The 19687-nt window shown below is 35.0% G+C and overlaps 1 pseudogene; it reads left to right on the top strand.

Moving 5' to 3' along the window:
- The first annotated feature begins 9700 nt into the window (after positions 1–9700).
- Positions 9701–19325, top strand: LOC131490240 (E3 ubiquitin-protein ligase RNF167-like; annotated as a pseudogene).
- Positions 19326–19687: the final 362 nt, after the last annotated feature.

The following is a 19687-nucleotide window of genomic DNA, read 5'->3' as shown; positions in this document are numbered from 1 at the left end:
TAGTGTACCTATAGAAAGAGAGCATTAGAAAAGCATTAAGATCACTGCTTTGTAGATTAAATCCTCAAAAAAGCAAGGTAAGTAATAACATTAGTGTGGCTATAAATGAAATTAAGAGCATGCTTTGTACATTGGCTATAGGAATCGTATTTTTGTTTTAATTAGAGGAGTCATTTATTTTAATGCGTTCATAAAAGAAGTCATATTGCTAAGATTCAAATCACAATAAATAAGGCATAAGTAAGAACTGTATACAAGTAATTTCAGTGTTTAGTTTATTTGTTTTGTTATCTTGTGATGTTCTAGAAAAAAAAGAAATTTGGGTATGGATGACTCTGTTCTCCCTTCTACCAAAAGTGAAAGAAGAATCTAGCTCTGTTATGTTAGCATTATTGCCTCTGGGTGACATCATGAAGTGTCCACTAAAAAATTTTTTCTTGTGTTTATTTTTTTAGAGAGAATGACAGAGTGTGAGTGAGAGAGAGGGAGACACAAAACCCAAAGTAGGCTCCAGGCTCTGAGCTGTTAGCACAGAGCCTGATGTGGGGCTCAAACTCATGAAGTGTGAGATCATGACCTGAGCTGAAGTTGGACACTTAATCAAGTGAGCCACCCAGGCACCCCATGAAGTGTCCATTTTAAAAGAAAAACTTTGAAAGTCAGAATTTCTCTACAAGAAAAATACAAATAAATGCAAAAAGTCCATCAAGCAACATTTTTTTTAATGTTAAAACCCTAGGTAGCTACACCAAAACTGATTATATTAGAAAATGTTTCAAGCTGCTGAAGAGGGCCCCCATAATGTAATCCAATGTAATTATCTTGCTTAAAACAAGCAGAATGAGAAAAAAAATTGAAGGTAGATATATTTTAAACAGATTTTAAAATTTTAATTTTCTCATAGGAATAAATAGGCAGAGTGAATAAATTGTCTTGTAGTTCTATATATTTCTTCAATTAAAGAACTTAGCCTGATAATCACAGATACATAGTACTTTTAAAGGGCATTTATAGATTTGGAATTAATTTCAGCTACGGTTTAACTGAAGCTTATTTCAGAAATTTCTAGGGCAACATAATTTTAAACAGGCATGGGAAGGATGCACTGTCCATCTCATTACCCAGTGGGTATGAAGTAATATTCGTTAACAATTAATGAATAGACTTTTGAAGTGGAAAAAAATAATTTTTCAGTAACTTTTACAAAGGCCTCAGACATCCACAACCAAATGCTCACTTGATAACGACACTGTTAGGTCTCTACTGGAGAAAGACCAGTTAACTGCAAGCAAGCTCCATGCAAGTCGCTGTTCATCTCTTAACCACAGATGAGAAAGGTTGATGTAAATCAGTCAACAAATGGGTATTTATTAGGTTATGATGCTGGAAGCATTTTCCTTTTCTTGGCATATGGTTTCTAATCTCTCTGTCTCTCTGTCTCTCTCTTTCTCTCGCTCTCTCCCTCCCTTCCTCCCTCCCTCTCTCTCTCTCTCAACATCTCCTTGCAAAGTTAGTACTATATGAGAGAGCTCACAGTTCCTTCATAGCTAACCTTCCTTACAATGAAATTGTTTGCCAGAGGGAAAGATAACAATCACCACCACAAGCCAATAACAACAAAAATAGCTTTGCGCTAAGACTTATGTAGAACTTTTATCTAGTTTTCTTCTTTGTATTTATCTATTTGGGAGAGAGTGTATCAGAACTGTAAAAGTGTGAGTTTGGAGGAAAAGGTTAAAGAAAACTCTCACTTAGGCTTACCACTAACATAAAGAAAAAAATTCTGGGGCGCCTGGGTGGCGCAGTCGGTTAAGCGTCCGACTTCAGCCAGGTCACGATCTCGCGGTCCGTGAGTTCGAGCCCCGCGTCAGGCTCTGGGCTGATGGCTCGGAGCCTGGAGCCTGTTTCCGATTCTGTGTCTCCCTCTCTCTCTGCCCCTCCCCTGTTCATGCTCTGTCTCTCTCTGTCCCAAAAATAAATAAAAAATGTTGAAAAAAAAATTTAAAAAAAAAAAGAAAAAAATTCTGCACAATTTAAGCTAATCTGGGAAATATATAGTGGCTTGGGAATCATCAACCATTACTAACATCCTTACAAGTAATGACTTTTATTGTCTGTGCTTACGTCCTCTGCATATATTTTCCTTTAGAATCTAGGCCAGCAGTTAGATGCAGTCTCAGTAGCTTACTGTTTAACAATGGGATTGAGGAATTGTGATTCAGCCATCCAAAGGGGACACATGAAAACCTGTATTTGTTGAGGCTACTGGATAGTAAAAGAGTTTAGGAGGAGCCAAGGAATTGTTTGGAAAACTATTTTCTGGGGATATTATTTTTTCTGTAAAAATAATTGATTTGATGGTGAGGGTTTATATTACTTTCATTGGATCCAAGTTGTGGTATTATATAACTTTTGTTGGACAAAATATAGCAGTATATTTGAATTTTATTGGACAATATAGCAGTATAAAATTCAGATCAGAAAAAAACTTATCAACTGACTTCTCTACTGAAATATGAGCTCTTGAGATCAGATTAATGTCTTGTCATGTTCCATTTAAGAAACTTCTGGTTATAACAGAGAAGAGATATCATATGAGCCTTCATTGACCAATGTGTTGATATCATTCTTGTCAAATTAATACAAAGGCCTGGATAGAGGTGTCTGAAACTCTGTAGTTCTTTGTTCCTGAAGGGTATAATAATTCAAGTTAACATTCTCCAGCTAATTATTAATAGCTTTTAAGAGATAAAGTATACTTACCTGACCTCTAGGGGGAACTCTAGGTTGATCTCAGTGACTCACTTCCTTTGATTTCATCTCCAAATACATGGACAAATAAAACTACCAAATATTAAGGATATTTATTAGACTGTAATATAGGCACAGCTTCTCTTTTTTATTCAAACTTGACGTGTGGTCTCTTTGAGATTTTTTTCTCTTTTATTTGTTCATGCTGCTTGCATCAGAGGAGCCTAGGATGATTTCACCCAGAAGTTGCTCCATCCAATGCCTAAGCCCTGGAATGAATTTTCTTATTCAAGTTTTTCTCTGTCATTGGAATAGTCCATTGAAATTGGGTTACAGAAAGAGGGGAAAGAAGCAAAATAAAAGTTCAGTAGTAGTAAAGCCCCTTCTATGTATATGTGTACCTGTGGATTTTCTAAGAGGAGGGTACAGAAATGTTGGCAAGAGAAAAGGATTCAGAAATTCCTGATTTAATGTCTGAGGTGACTATCTGTCTCTACCTTCTCAAATAAGAACAATAAAAACAAATGACATCTAGAGACAAGACTTAGCATCTGGAAGAAAAGATCCTATTATGTTTAGTTGGGTAATAAATGGTAAATGATTCAAACCACTTCATATTTTTCGCTATCTGTTTTCCTGATATACCACTACTTCTTGAAAATATTGCCTTAAGCAATGGACGATGTGTGTGTTGCAAATAGTTTTTAATATATCATGAATTTTTATCCACAGATTGTTTAAAACACAAACTCATCACAGCACTAATGCACACTATAAAATTAAAACATTTAAATAGAGAATGACATATTAACAGTTTAACATGCTACTAGTAATAACAGAGCAAATGCTATTTTTTATTAAAACATGGAGGGCTCAGCTTCTATTATAAAAAAGTTCTATCAAACAACAACTCTCCACTACTTGAGGAAGATCTTCTTGCTCTGCAATACTTTGTTTACCACCCAGCAGGCAGCTTTGCTAGAGAGACACATGGAGCTGTAAGGCAATAAAGGAAGAGACAGCAGACACATATTGCTTCATATCACAGTTGGGGGGGTATGCATATGATCTTTATTTTATTTATTTGCATAGCTCTCCAAATATATTGCTTATTGAGATATAAAAATATTTTTAAATTGGTTAATGTGTTTTAACTTTCATACTTGTAATTCACAGGATAATTTCTAATTCACTAAATATTTGTAAAAAATAACAAACACAAAAACCTTAGTTTTGCTTTTTTTGAAATATATTTTAAAAATTGAATCAGTATTTTGTGAGCAGGAAGAGTTAGCTAGTATGATTTCAAATGAGGTCTCCATTGTTTATAAGAAGGGGCCTTCAAATATTGATTTGCCATTTATTCAACATGTAATGCAATAAAGAGGCATAAAAGAGTAATTGAAGAATTAAATCTCCACTTCACTTCTAATTTTCCTTCTTTTGAGGTTTGTGCCTGACCTTTTTGACTGACTATAGCTTTCATGGTTTAATCATAAGTAATTTGGCAATTCAAAGACAATAATATCAGACATGATACATTTTTTTTCTAAGCAATAAAATGCATTCAAAGATACCAAGGCTGAAGAGAATATAGTAAGGGGTTGGGGTTTCATCGTTATCTGGTGACAGCATGGTGAATTAAGGTGGGGCTTACTGAGATACCCTGTTGGGTCCAGACACAGCAGCTCAACTTGCTGTGATTTTTTTCATTCTCTTTTATTAGGTTTCTTATGATCAACCTTTACACTCTTTGAAATTGTTTATTGGTTGTACAAGTGTGCTACATACATATCCTGACAAAGGAGAACAGATTTAAAGGAGACATATATGAAAAGGGAAGGTTTACTGGTGAATTTAAAACTGGTGCAAGCTGGCATTATATTACTAAAATTATTTTCAATGATAATTAGAGAAACCAGGAGAAATACCTTCCTTACTTGGATGTCTTTACAACAAAGGTAGGATACTGAGACAATTAAAAAAATAATAATTCCAAGTTTCTCCAGTGCTTTTCAAAACTCTTGCTCAATATACATCGTCTTTTTACAATAATATAAAAATTTGCTTGATATTTATTAATATCACTTTCTACCTTCTCAAAAGAGACCCCATAAAAGTTATTTAGTCTCTAAAACTCAGAAACTCCTGTGCTGAATGATTAGTATCATCATTAAAGCAAATATATGCAACCTAACTATGTATAGACATGGTCTTATGTATTTTGAATGGATTATTTTATACATGTGTGTCTCCCCACCCCACCCCCCGACACGCACAAATAAATCCCTTGAGAAAATCATTGGTACTACCATGATTTTCCAAATAAAATTAAGATACTGGAAGATTAGAGTTAGTAAGCAGAGCTGGTTTATGAACATACACCATCATGTTCTATAAATCTATGCTATTAATCATTGTTAATATAATCTTTTGTTATCTTGTCTGGAGATATTTTTTGCAACAGCTTTCCTGAGCTATAATTGAGGCACTATACAATTCACTCATTTAAAGTGTACAATGCAGTTTTTTAAATTATATTCACAGAGTTGTGCAACCATCATCACAACCAAATTTAGAACATTTTTATCATCCCAGAAAGATACCTTTCCCACTTTTGTTATCTCCCTCTAAATACCCCTTAGGCAACTGCTAATCTGCTTTTGTCTCTATAGAGTTCCCTTTTGTGGGTTTCCTGTAAATGGAATCACATCACACATGGTCTTTTACGACTGGCATCTTTCACGTAATGATGTTTTTAAGGTTAATCTGTATGGTGTTATATATCAACACTTCACTCCTTTTTTTATGACTACATGATATTCCACTATATGGGTATACCACATTTTGTTTGTCAGTTGATTGACATTTGGGCTGTTTTCACCTTTTGACTATTATGAATAATGTTGCTACATTCATATACAAGTTTTTATATGCAGATATGTTAAATGAGCCTTGGGTTTATATCTAGAAGTGGAATTGTTGGGAAATATGGTAACTCAGGATTTTTTTAATTTTTTGAAAATTTTTTATTTGAGAGAGAAAGCAGGGGAGAAGGGCAGAGGGAAAGAAAGAGAATCTCAAGCAGGCTCTGTGCTCAGTGGAGAGCCCAACGCGGGGCTCAATCCCACAACCCTAGGACTATGACCTGAACCAAAATCAAGAGTCGAACACTCAACTGACTGAGCCACCCAGGTGCCCTTTGGTGTTTGACTGTTGGAGAAACTGCTAGAGTGTTTACAAAGTGGCTGCAGTATTTTACGTATCCACCAGCAGTGGATAAGTGTACTGACTTCTCCACACCTCTGTAACACTTGATCGATCTTTGACTTTTTTATTCTCCCAACCTAATGGACACCTAGTGGAATCTCACTGTAGTTTTGACTTCTATTTCTCCATTGACTAATGATGCCAAGCATCTTTATAATGCTTATTGACTATTTGTACATCTTCTTCTGAGAAAAGTCTATTTATATCTTTTGCCCATTAAAAAAAAAGTTAATAGACTATTTTTAGAGCAGTTTAGGTTTACAGAAAAATGGAACAAAAAGCACAGAAAGTTCACATACATATCCTCTAGCCCTGCAGATAACTTTCCCTATTAATATCTTACATTAATGTCGTATATTTGTTATAATTAAGGAAACAAAATTCCTGGTCACTAACTAAAAGTCAGTAGTTTAGACTTCACACAGTTTGGCAAAAGCATAATTTCATGTATCCAGCATTACAGAATAGTTTCACTGCCCTAAAAGTGCTCTGTGCTCCACTTCTTTATCCCTTACTCTCTCCCTTTGGACCTCTCGCAACCATCTATCTTTTTACTGTCTATAGTTTTGCCTTTTCCAAAGTGTCATAGAGTTGGAATCATGCAGTATGTGGCCTTTTCAGAATGGTTTCTTTCCCTTACCAATACACATTTAGTATTTCCCCATGTCTATTCATGGTTTGATAAGTCATTTTATGCCAATTTATGGACATACTATAGTTTATCCGTTCATCAATTGAAGGGCATTTTGGCTCTTTCTAATTTTTGAAATTATGAATATTTGTTGATATATTTTTGTGCAAACATGTTTTCAACTCATTGGAAACATACCTAGGAGTGCATTTCAGATTGTATGGTAAGACTATGTTTAACTCTAAGAAAATGCCAAGAGGTCCTGCAAAGTGGGTGTCTCAATGTGCATTCTCATCAACGGTGAATGAGAGCTCCTATTGCTCCATATCCTTGTGAGCATTTGGTGTTGTCAGTGTTTTGAATTTTAGCCATTCTTTCCCATGTTTTGTGTTGTCTTTTTATTATTGAAATTTGAGTTCTTTGATAATCTAGCTACAATTCCCATCAGATACATGATTTGCAAATATTTTTTCCTATCCTGTGAGCTTTCTTTTAAGTTTCTTGATAGTGTCTCCTGAAACACAGACATTTTATTTTGGATTAACTCCAAAATATCTATTTTTTTTTCATTTGTTGTTTGTGTTTTTGGGGTCATATCTAGAAAAAACTGCTAAATTGAAGGTTGCAAAGACTTGGGCCTGTGTTTTATTATATGAATTTTATAGCTACTGCTCTTAACATTTATATGTTTAACGTATTTTTTAATTTATCTTTGTATGGAGTTTGGTAGGAGTTTATCTTCATTCCTATGCATGTAGATACCCAGCTGTCTCAGTATCATTTGTGAAAAGGCTGTTCTTTCCTAATTAAATGTCTTGTCACCCTTGCTGAGAATCAAATGACGTAGGTACATATGTTTATTTCTGGACTCTCAATTCTCTTCTGTTTATTTATTTATCTATTGTACTCCAGCACCAAATTGTCTTGCTTACAGTTGCTTTGTAGTAAGTTTTAAAATCAATAAGAGTGAGTTCTCCAACTTTATTCTTCTATATCAAGATTGTTTGGGCTGTTTTTTGTTCCTTAAGTTTCAATATTAATTTCTGAATCAGTTTGCTAATTTCTTCCAGAAAGCTAGCTAGGATTCTGATAGGACCACACTGAATCTATGGATTAATTTGGAGAGTATTGCTGTCTTAACAACATTAAGTCTTCAGATGTATGAACATGGATGTCTTTCCATTTATTTTGCTTTTTAAAAAATTTCTTTCAGTTGTGTTTTTAGTTTTCAGAGTATGTTTTGTGCATTTTTTCTTAATTTCACTCCTAAATATTTTATTCTTTTTGATAAAACTGTTTTCTTAATTTTATTTTTTGTTTTTTTCATTGCTATCTTAATATTTTTTTCACTTTTAATTTGCACCTTGAGAAGATTTAGCTTAAAAGTAATAAATAAATAATAGAAAGGAAAATAGAATAAATAAGGCAATAAATAAAATATATAAATGAGGGATATATTTTAATGTGAACAGAAAGCAAACTGTCATTGTTATAAAAGGCAATATTTAGGTGTAATAAGTGTTTTTGAAAGGAGTGAAATAATTTTATTCTTCTTTGAAGAAAGGACCTTCAAACAGTTTCTAGAGCACTAAAGAATTATTATATTCATCCCTCAAGATTTAGGAGTCCTAATTTCAATTTAACCTCTTATTCAATTATCAAGGAAGTATTTTAGCTGAAGTATTAGGCCTGAAAATTTTAATATGTTTTTGTTCATTGTGTATTAGTAAATCCCAGAACTAATGTATATCCCCATCAGTAGGTAACACATTATTAATTATATATACAATAATTTGCCTGTTGGCCATTATAATGAATGTATCTGTTGAAATGAAAATACCTCCAAGTTATTAAGTGAAAATAGCTGATGTGAATAGTCTGCACACATGTGTGTTTGTTTATGTATGTTTGCTGTTTTTATCTACAAGTATTATCTATGTAATGGTATTTGAGGCTATTTTGTTCTCATCATATTTTTTCTTCTGGCAATTTAATATATTTAATAAAGCAGCAGTGAAAACGTAAAGCTTCACTTTGTGAAAAAAATATTATCTCTATATGTAAAATTTAATTCAGATAGAAAATAAACTTCTGAGATAGAATCTGTCATAAAATCTCATAACTACCAATGCTTTTCTTCTTTCTGGGAGGATGAAAATCTTAAAAAAATTTTTTAATTAAGCTATAATAAATGTAATCTATATCATATATTTAATTTTCTCTCATCTTATCCTAGGTCATCTATCTAAATAATTGATATAGGTTTAAATCTTTAAAATTATTTATTATATATGAATACATAGAAATGTGTAGATACTGTAATATAGAGATTGATGATTTATGAAAACACCTGGTACAATGGAATTGATTGGCCCTATTTAATAGCTAATAAGTGAGTCAGCCATAGTTACATGGATGCTCACAGAAAATATCAAATTCCTGGATCAAAAACAAGGTAATCATACCATCATGGTTGTTCTGGATCCCGAAACCCTAAGTCCCATAGGGCAATACAGAGAGTCAACTGAAGCTGGTATACGTCTACTGCACCACAGGAAAGGAACTCTGAACATAAGAGACCCACTTATGTTGTGACAAGCAGGAAGAAAGCCAGACCTTTGTGAAAAAAGAGACAGTATTACACCTTTCCAAAATCTGAGCTCTATGAACAATCCTAAAAAATAGCCCAGGTTAAATAGCTTTTAGGGCCTTATAATCCCAAAATCTATATAGAAAGATCTATATGAGCACAATGAATTAATGATGGGCTTCCCACAATTCGCCCTGGGTCATGCATTGTCTTAACCTCTAAAACATTTTCACATCTGACCAATCTTAGGTGACAAACTGAGGCTGAAATCAAATCCTTTCAATCTGTCTCATTTAACTAGGATTCCTATCAGTAAGATTCTAATAACTAAGATGGGGGCAACTGTCTTAGCCCATTCTGGCTGCTATAACAAAATACCATAGACTCTGTAGCTCAGAAACAATAGAATTTGTATCTCACAGTCCTGGAGGCTGGAATTCGAAGAGCAGGGTGCCAGCATGGTCAGGTAAAGGCCCTCTTCTGGGTTGCAATCTTCTCTTTGTGTCCTCATATGGGGCAAGAGGCATGGGGAATCTCTGAGACCTCTTTCATAAGGTTATTAATCTCATTTATGAGTCCCCCTTCGTCATGCTATCACATGTAACACAGGATTTCAACATGTACGGATTTGGGGAAGACACAAATGTTCAGCCTATATCAACAACATACAGTATTTTCCTCAATCAAGCCCTCCGGGATCCATGCCCAACCAGAAGGGGAAAATATCAAGTAAGTCATTGAGTCTACCTTAGAAAAGTAGGAGGCTTTCTCCTTATATTTGTTTTGACTTTCTATCTGTCCCAAGGCAATAATTCAGATGCATCAGGATTTATTATTGATTGCACTGACTCTGCCTTGGCCTGCAAGGGTGAAGTCTAGGGTAATTCTATCATTCATAACCACTCTGGGCAATGAATTAGGCTGAGCTGAATGCTTTCCAAGGTCAAGGTGGTGTCACTGATGTAAGCTAACATCAGGGAAAAAAATTCTTACTACATTTTCTAATTGGAAGATCCCTATCATAGCAATAAACTCCCGGAGAGTGTGCGTAAGTAATGAGTCGGTTATCACTCTGAGGAGCTTCCCCAATATGGGGTCACCTCATATTGGGTCACCTCATATTGGAGAGATGTGTGGAGTTGTTGAAGAATACTGATGGGAATTCCTTAAATACGTGCAGGTGTCTTATGATTACAATAGTGTGTAATCTATTATGGCTTTGAAGCAGGAAAGTTTTTGCCAGGCTTCTACACAAGAAGTATAGTTCTGGTAGCAAACACGGTAGCCCCCAAACAAAAACGTAATTTTGATTACGGGGGTTTTCCCAATAGGAATTTCATCAGTTTGGTGGAGATGGGGGGAGGCTTGATTCCAAATGGTCCTATCAGAGAACATATCTTTACCATGGGCATCTACATTTGCGACCCAGAATTTCTTATTAGCGGCAGGGAAGTTTCTTTCCCTACAGTTCATGGCTTCAAAGAGAAATGTCTTTAATACGCCAGTCTATAGTCTCCCAAATGGCAGACCAAACAATTAGACCATAAGCAACTGCTTAGGAGATAATAACAATGTCCCAAAGTTCATCAAGGTTTCTAATGGCCTGGCTATGAACAATTTTCTGAGTTCTGCCAACTCAGAAAAGAGACCATATTGGCCCTTGGTTATACATAGCGGGTGCTGATTGTGCACAGATGGTTTTCCACAGCAGTACAATGCACACCATCATATTTTAACATAGATGAACAACCAGTGAACCAGGCCCAGGCATTTAAGGAAATCTCTGTGAGTGGAAAGCCTCATTGAGCCAGAAGTTTTGCTTAAGGCAGTGAAGTGAAAGATAAGGATTCCCCCCAAAGGGGTTGCTTTCACTTTTTAATGCAAATCTGAGATGCTGCCAAGACCAAGTCAGCTGCTCTCTTGAAAACACAATTTCCATTTGCCAATCAAGACTTGTAGGGCCCTTCTTGCACTGTCATTTGTTGAGTCTGAAGTGACCACTGCCAAATGTGGATATCAGGCTGGAGATTCACAGACCTGCCTGTGGGATGCATTCAGCTGTTTCAAAAGCAGTATACTTGGTGGTTACATCAGAAAGGTGACACCTTTGTTTTGGGAAATGGTTTTTTTGAGTATTTAGGATGCAATTAATTTTCTAAAGTATTGTCTTTTTCCTCCTGTGATTATCATTTCTCCCAGGCTACCTGGGAGAGGATAGGAAGGAAGGTTGTAGTGTAATTTATGTCTCATTATCACTATGTAAGTCATCCCTGAGAGAATGGGAGATTCTCCTTTGAATATATAGGATGAGAATATATAGGATGTGCCTGTAGCACATCAACTGTTTTATTCCCTTAGCTAAGGGGGTCAAAACAGCAACAATTTAACTTTCCTTCCTCACTATGGGTTCCTTCTGAGCTACATCTGTTGAATTTGGGTGCCCTTTCCTCCTAAAAAACCTGGTAAGATAGTAATTTGGGCACTTGGTGCCACCAGGGTCATAAAAATTTATGTCCCTTATCCATTTCCTGGGAGTCCCTGAATGCTTGATGGTGGTGATGCATGGCTTTCACTCTCCCCATTGGAAACAGGGAGAGTGCATACATATTTTTCCTTAGAGAAGAGTTCAGAAGTAAAGAGAGGCACCAGGATTGGGAGACACAAATATATTATACACACAGACAAAAATTCACACACAGAGGTCATTCTCATCAGCATTAGAAAAAAAAAAAATGAGACAGTAAGAGGCTAATACTAGTCAATGCTTAATATTTTGTTTTCTACAGTAGTTTGCTTTTCTCAGTAAAATCTTCTGAACCAGCCAAAGCTCCCTGATAGCAGTCAGGACTCATGTTGACAACTTTGAGAGGTTTTACTCTCATTGCAGCATGGATCTAAGGTTGGCATGAGAAACTACAAGAGAGGCTGACCAGAAAGGCAGACTACCGGCTTGTCATTCCTTCTTACTGAGCATTATATGCCTTATATTTGCATGTTGCAGGTGAACTAGTCAATGTAATGGTCATATAGCTTGTAAATGTGTATCTCTGTAAATATAGTTGCAGGTCGTAGAGCCTTCCTTCAGCTCCGAAAGGGTCTCATTGCTAGTTTTTTCAATATGGTTGGTAGACCAGTTAGTGCTCATGCTATAGGAGAGCTGCTTTTGAGCCTATCCCCTGGTATTTTTTCCTCCTTAAAACAGGCACCAAATTGGAGAACTATGTCTTGGCCAAATAATCATATCATTTTGTCAAGATTATCTATCACTGGTTCTCAAGGATTTCCTCAAATCCTTAATTGACATTTTCCCAGAAATCCATGTCTCTATTAAGTGTCCCATCCTCTCCACCAAAACTGTGGGGGATTGACTTTACCCTACTCACAAGTTAAGACAGCCTGCTGTGGTCACATGGATGCTGACAGAAGATCCAAGCCCTCTGGGTCAGAGACAAATAACTTCATTACTCCTGAAAAAGTAACAGCCTGAGTACCAGCATAGTTTCACATTAACCTGGAAAGCCAGAGATATAGTCTGCTTGAGCAGTGTGTTGCATCACAACAGTGCTACGAGCTTAACTGCTGTTGTTTTTTTTGGCAAGTATTGAGCAAAAGTATTCTTTGTGTGGAGACAGGCATAATATGACCTCTCAGAAATGCCAGTTGCATAAACAATCCTAAAAAAATGGTCTTGAGTGAGGGGAGATCAAGGCCTTGTAATCTTCAAATACTCTGCAAGATGTATACAAATAAAAGAGGCCTATAGATGACCACCTCCAAACACTGTATAACTAGTACCCAAAGTACCCAAATTAAGCAACAAAACTTCTTCAGCACCCCAGAAACTGTCCTTGTGCTGCTTCCTTCCAGTTAGTACTTATATCCTAAAAGTTTCCAATATCCTGACTTCAAAAAGGTTAATTATATTTGTGCATTCAGATAAAAAGAATTGACTAGCATATTCTCATGTGTTTTTGACTTCATTTGCTGGAATTTTATAGTGATGATATCCATCCATCCATCTGTTGTACATTTAGATTGTTTTCAGCTGGAGGCTGTTATGAGTAGTACTGACATTATCATTCTAGTGCATGGCTTTTGATGAACATATTTATACATTCTTTTTGAGTATACACGAAGTAGTAAAATCATTGTGTCTTAGAACATGCACTCTGCTTGACAAAATTCAAAAATGATTTTACTAATTTAAATTCTCTACAAATAGTGCTGTATGAGAATAACTGTTGCTCAAACCGTGGCATTTTTTATTTTTGTCATTTTAGCCATTTTGGTGGGTGTGTGATGCTATATTGTTGCTTTTTACTTGTATACCCTTGATGACTAATGGTGTTGAGTATTTTATTGGCTATTTATATATTCCCTTATGTGATATAATTGGTCAAGTTTTAAATTATATTTCTATTGCCATTTTTTGCCTTTTTCAACTAATTTTCATAAAAATTTTGTGAATATTTCTGAATCAAGTACTTTATTACATGTGAATATATTTTACATACATGTTCCATTCTGATAGTTGTCTATTTATTCTCTTAATGTTGTTTTTTGATGACTAGAATTTCATAATTTTAACATAGTGTTACACATAAACACACACACAAACGCACCCATCCCCCCTCCCTCCACACATAGGCACTGTATGTCTTCTTCAATCTTTGTTCACCTATGATTTTTTAATAAGCTTTTGTTTTAACATTTATGATTATATTAACCATTCATCTAGCTATATAAGCATCATAAAATATCTTTTCCAGGTGCGACAGCATCATTTATTGAAGGCTATTCTTTCCCCACTGTGTGAGGTGTTCTCTTTGACATAAACAAGTGACCCTTTATGTGCAAGTCTGGGCTTTCTATTCTGTGCCACTATTCAGTTTTTCTGTTCTCTCACCATTGCCTTTCTGTCTTAATTATCTCAACTTATAACAGGCCTTAATATTTTGTATTATTACTTCTTTAGCCAGGCTGTTTTCCCCTTAAGATTACTTTATCTGTTCTTAGTCCAAACTTTGCATTTATATATGAATTTTAGAATCAGCTTTTAATTTCTTAATGTACGTTTAAAGAGTCTGATATAGGGGCGCCTGGGTGGCTCAGTCGGTTGAGCGTCCAACTTCAGCTCAGGTCACGATCTCGCGGTCCGTGAGTTCGAGCCCCGTGTCAGGCTCTGGGCTGATGGCTCAGAGCCTGGAGCCTGGTTCCGATTCTGTGTCTCCCTCTCTCTCTGCTCCTCCCCCGTTCATGCTCTCTCTCTCTCTCTCAAAAATAAATAAACGTTAAAGAAATTTTAAAAAAAAGTCTGATATATTGAGAGTTATTTGGGAAAATTGACAACTTTAAGAGTATTGAGCTTGCCAATTCATGATTCTAGAATATTGCTCCATTTATTTAGCTCTTGTTTTATTTTTCTCAATAATATTTTATAATTTTCAGTTGAAGAAGACTTTCATTATTTTTAATTAGATTTATTACAATAAATTTGATGTTTTTCTTGCTGGTGTGAGTGGTAATTTAAATTTAATTTTCATTTGTCTTTGCACAGCATAAAAACACAAAATTAATTTTTGTGTATTAATATTTTATGGAGTGACTGCTATATTCCCTTATTAATTTATATTGTGTTATATATATATTCTTTTGAACAGTGAAGGCACACAATACTGTCCTATGTAAATAAGCAAGTTTATTTCTTTCTTCCCAAGTCTCATGTTTTGTGTTTATTTATACATGCTCTATTACATGGACTCAACTATACTGGAATGTTGAAGAAGAGTGCCGGAATGTGACATTCAAATCTTATTCTTGACTTGAGGAAGGGACCGTAAGTTAAGTGTTTCACTACTGGATATGATACATTTTCTTATAGAATTCTTTATCTTTTTAAGAAAGTTCCCTTTTATTTCAAGTCTGCTGTGTTTTAATATAAACTTATCTAAAGTCAATGCGTTTACTGTTGTAATTTCTTTCTGTGTCTATCAATGCTGCATGTGTGCACGATCATACCTAGTTTACACCTTCTCCATTAATCAATTGAATTATTTTGAGTGATTTTCAAATATTAAATACTTTTTGCCTTTCTAGATTAAATTTTACTGGGTTATAATGCATTATCCTCTGTAATATATCAGTGGATTTGATTTAATAATTCCTCATAAGAATTTTTGCATCTACATGTCAAAAAAATGTTGGTCTTAAATCTGTCTTCCTTATAATGCCCTGTTGAGTTTTGTTCTGAGTTAATTATGGCTTATGATAAGAATTAAGAAATATTTGTCCTATTTCTATTATCTGGAAGAGTTCGTGAGTGATGGGCAATCAGTTTTGAAAAAAAAATCAGTGACACCTTTAATTTCAAAAATACTTCACCAGTTAAGTCTTTTAGACTTAAGACTTTTAAAAAATTATTTTCAAAATTTGTCTTCATTTCTTGCTTCAGACTTGTGTGTCATCCAAATTTGTTTTCATAAAATTCTTTCATCTTTTTGATACCTGAAAAATCTGTATTAATGAATATCTACACTTTCATTCTTAATACTAGTGTGTTAGAGAATGTTGAGTGGGTGAATTTAGGTAGTTGTCTTTCAAATATCATAGTTTTCTTTGTTGCTGTATTTTTCAGACAGGGGTAGTTTATGCTGTAATAATACATAAGTTTAAAATATCAGTGGCTTTACAGACATATGTTAATTTCTTGCTCATCCTAAGTCTTCTACAGATTTTGGCAAATCTCCAGGGCCTCAAACCACACTATTTCAGTCTTGCTCCTCCATTACCTGAATATTACCTCTAAATTATGCATGGGAGGGGGCAGAGACTGGTGATTTACTTTGTAACTTCCATGCTTTCAGACTACATATGATATACATATCTATTTGCCAGTGGCGTTTCACTGACAGGAACTACTCGTATGGCTCCTTTTCTGTATAAAGGTCTGGGAGAATATACTCACAAAGAAAAGGAGGTATCAGAGAACATCCTTAATGTCTACCATGGTTGGGAGTGACAGCTTTTTCAGATTCTTGGCTTGCAAATTATTTCTGACCCCAAAACATGTCTTTTAAAAAGTTATATATTTCATTCATGTACATGTATATTATTTTTTTAACTTAAGAATTTATTATTTATCATGAATTGCTAGCGCTTTGTGCTCTGGAGTTAAACAATTTTTGCTTGGATCCAAATTCAGCCAGTAGATATAATTGATTTTGCTCATATTGTGTTAAAATATTGATCCAGCATTTAAAACCAAAAATCTAGATTTTTTTGGCATCACTTTAAAAGCAATTATGCTAGCAATTACCTAAAGCTGAGTTGCAGATGCCATTTTTTGGATGATTTAAGAATGCTTTATTTTACCTAATTTTCCACCATTTTCTATTTTTTACATACTGCTTATTAAATCCGGGTAGCTTTTGAGCTTATTGTCCCCTAGTATTCCTATATACATTCAACTATATATATTAATCCTGTGACAATTCAGAGATTTTTTTTTGCTTTAAAATTAACTGTGATCATTCTTCAATTAAGTGTTAAATTATGAGTATAGGGAAAGGAAAACATCATGTGCTTAATTGTTAGCTTGACAAATAATGTTGGAAACATGATAAAAAGATAACATAAATATGTACTGAATTTAATAGAAACATTGTTATTGTTTGCATTTTAATTCGTTTTTTGAAATTTTAAATCAATGATAAGCCATCAAATTAAAAAGATGAAACTACTTGAAGTAGAAAATATAGATTGGCACTGTTCATTTTAACTACTTTATTATTTGTCATCATATTTTGTTATCTTGAGAATTTGACAAAATGACAGAAATTCTAAATTCATCTTATATTTCTTTATCAGATATATATATTTCAAAATATATCAAATAAATGCACCCAGTTTTTTTTTTGAGGTTGGTCTTTTTTCATTTTACTGTAGCACATTACTATGTTAAGGGTTTTTTGTTTTGTTTTGTTTTGTTTTTTTGTATCAAGAACTGACCTCAGTTTGATGCCACTGTATTTCTCGCTATGTGCATGTCTAGTAGCTGATTGTCTCTGGTTTTATAAGATCACTGTAACACTACGGAAAATATAGATTCAGAAGATAATACTATTTTATATGCATTGTTCTATTTTATTCTGGAACAGAGTATTATTATAAGTTTGCGAGGAAGACTGATGATATATATACAGTTGTGAACAAACACTAGAGCCTCAAATGAAATGAGAAAAGTGACTTTGGGATACTACTGTATCAACTCTGACATGTAAGAGCTTGTAAATCATCACTCTTATCCTTACAACAAGAATAAGAATACTGTGAAAATCAAAGACTTTTTACAGACTCATCAAACAACTGAAGTCAGAGGGAAAAACACTACCTGAAAATCAAGAGAGAGAGAGAGAGAGAGAGAGAGAGAGAGAGAGAGAGAGAGGCTGACACAGAGAATCACAGCCAAAGTCATCATATGAAAGCAGAAGCTACCGGATCTGATAGGACACTTAAATATAACTTTGGCAAATTGTTGGAGGCAGTATATAGACTAGTGTGAAAGAGAAAATTCCTGAGGCCATAGTCTTAGAAGGCCTCCACAATTTTATGGGTTTTATCTCCCAATATTCTACAAAGTTTCCATGGTAAAGAATCAAGAGAAAGCTCTTAGGGGCTACTTTGAGTCAAGAATGACTTCAAGGGTTCCTTGTGGAGGTTCACCAAGCCAATGTTTGCAGCCCCATTGCCCCAATATCTCCAGCCCCAGGCAACTAGTTAGTCTTTATTCCACTGTTTTGAAGATTTAACTACAACTTTGGCTTCCAAGTCCTACATGCTCAGAAGGCTGGGTATGGTGTACCTGTGGTACACAAAGTGAATTCCAATGGACTTCGGAAGATGCAATCCCACAGCATATGTGTATTCATTTGTGATTATTGGAGAGAGGAGCTACGGGATGGGTGTGTACTCTTGGTCCACCAAAAGGTGTTTAAGATGCTTCTGGTTCCAGAAAATAGCTCTCCCTTGGCCTATTACCTCATTCCTCTCACAGGGACTGTGGGGTTGCTGGTTTTAGCCTTGGGAACAGTGATGGTAGTTTGTTGTATCTAGCACTGTGTGCTGCCCCAGCTAAATTGACTGACCAAAGATCAAGTGAAACAAATTCCTATCCATGAGACCTACTTTTTCCATCTCCTTTGGCTCCCATCCCCCTACCCCTTGTCTTTCCAGGGTCTTCAGCAAGGCCCCACACTCTCCTTCTTGCTCTTCCTTTTCAGCTACCACTCCAGCCTAACATTTCCCTTCTCTTACCTCTAGTGAACTGTTTGCACTGCACGTTTTCCTCCCTCCAGCCTTCTATGTTGAGGGACAAGGGACATTTCTGTATCAGGTTTCTCCCTTCCTGACCCCATTCTTTTGATAGGGTTAGGGTTGCAAAAGGACTGGGTCTTCATTTTACTAGGTTAATAAAATCGTTTTTGTGAACATCAAAAATAATACTATTGAATTAGAACCCAGAGTATAAAACAAACATGAAGTCCATACAGATATAAATAGCTAATTCAGTAAGTTAAAATGAGGGAAGGCAAACACAAAGCCCCCATGCAGAATAATTTCAAATAGTTTATGCAGATCCTGCCCTCTCAAAGACAGGGAGCATAATTATCTGTTCCACACGTGTGGACTGCGCAAGTGACTTACTTCAAAAGTGTACAATATAGAAGTGGGTAAGGAGGACGAGACCTTTACAGTAAAGAAACCTGGTAAATACTACCTCAGCCCCGTGATTCATTGCCAAATCAACTGTCATTATGTTGCTAATATGTACACTTGAAAGATACGATGAAAATGGCACTTTCCATCTGTGATCTTCCTCTTAGTGATCTATAAACCCAATCTTATTATGGGAAAAATATCAAGCAAATTCTAGGATTGTAAATTCTACAAAGTACCTGAGCAGTATCCCTTTAAAACTGTCAATGACTCACAAACAAGCTAGGTCTGTGAAAATATCACATCCAAGAGGAGCTTAAGAAAACAAATGTAGATGTAATTTGGTATCCTGGATGAGATTCTAGAACAGAAAAAGGACATTAGGTAATAACTAAGGAAATCTAAGCATTTATGGGGTTTATTTAATAGCAGTATATCAACATTTGTTCATGAATTTTAACAAATGTATACTAATGTAAGATATTAATTATAGGGCAAATTGGGTATGAGGTATGTGGGAACTATTGTCTCAATTTTTTCTGTAAGTCTAAAATTGTTTTTAAAATGAAGTCTGTATGAAATATCTCACACCTGTCAGAATGTCAAGGTTTACCAATTTTGCCAAGGCTATGCCAAGTTTTACCAATTTTCCTGAGATCCAAAATTATACTTATTGTCTAAGTGTCATGTAGTTTAATTATGGATGGATAATTATGTTCTTATTCTTATTC

The sequence above is a fragment of the Neofelis nebulosa genome, chromosome 1, assembly GCF_028018385.1.
Source record: "Neofelis nebulosa isolate mNeoNeb1 chromosome 1, mNeoNeb1.pri, whole genome shotgun sequence".
Taxonomy (NCBI): Eukaryota; Metazoa; Chordata; class Mammalia; order Carnivora; family Felidae; genus Neofelis; species Neofelis nebulosa.
Note: the sequence above shows the minus strand (reverse complement) of the source record. Positions and strands in the feature narration are given on the sequence as shown.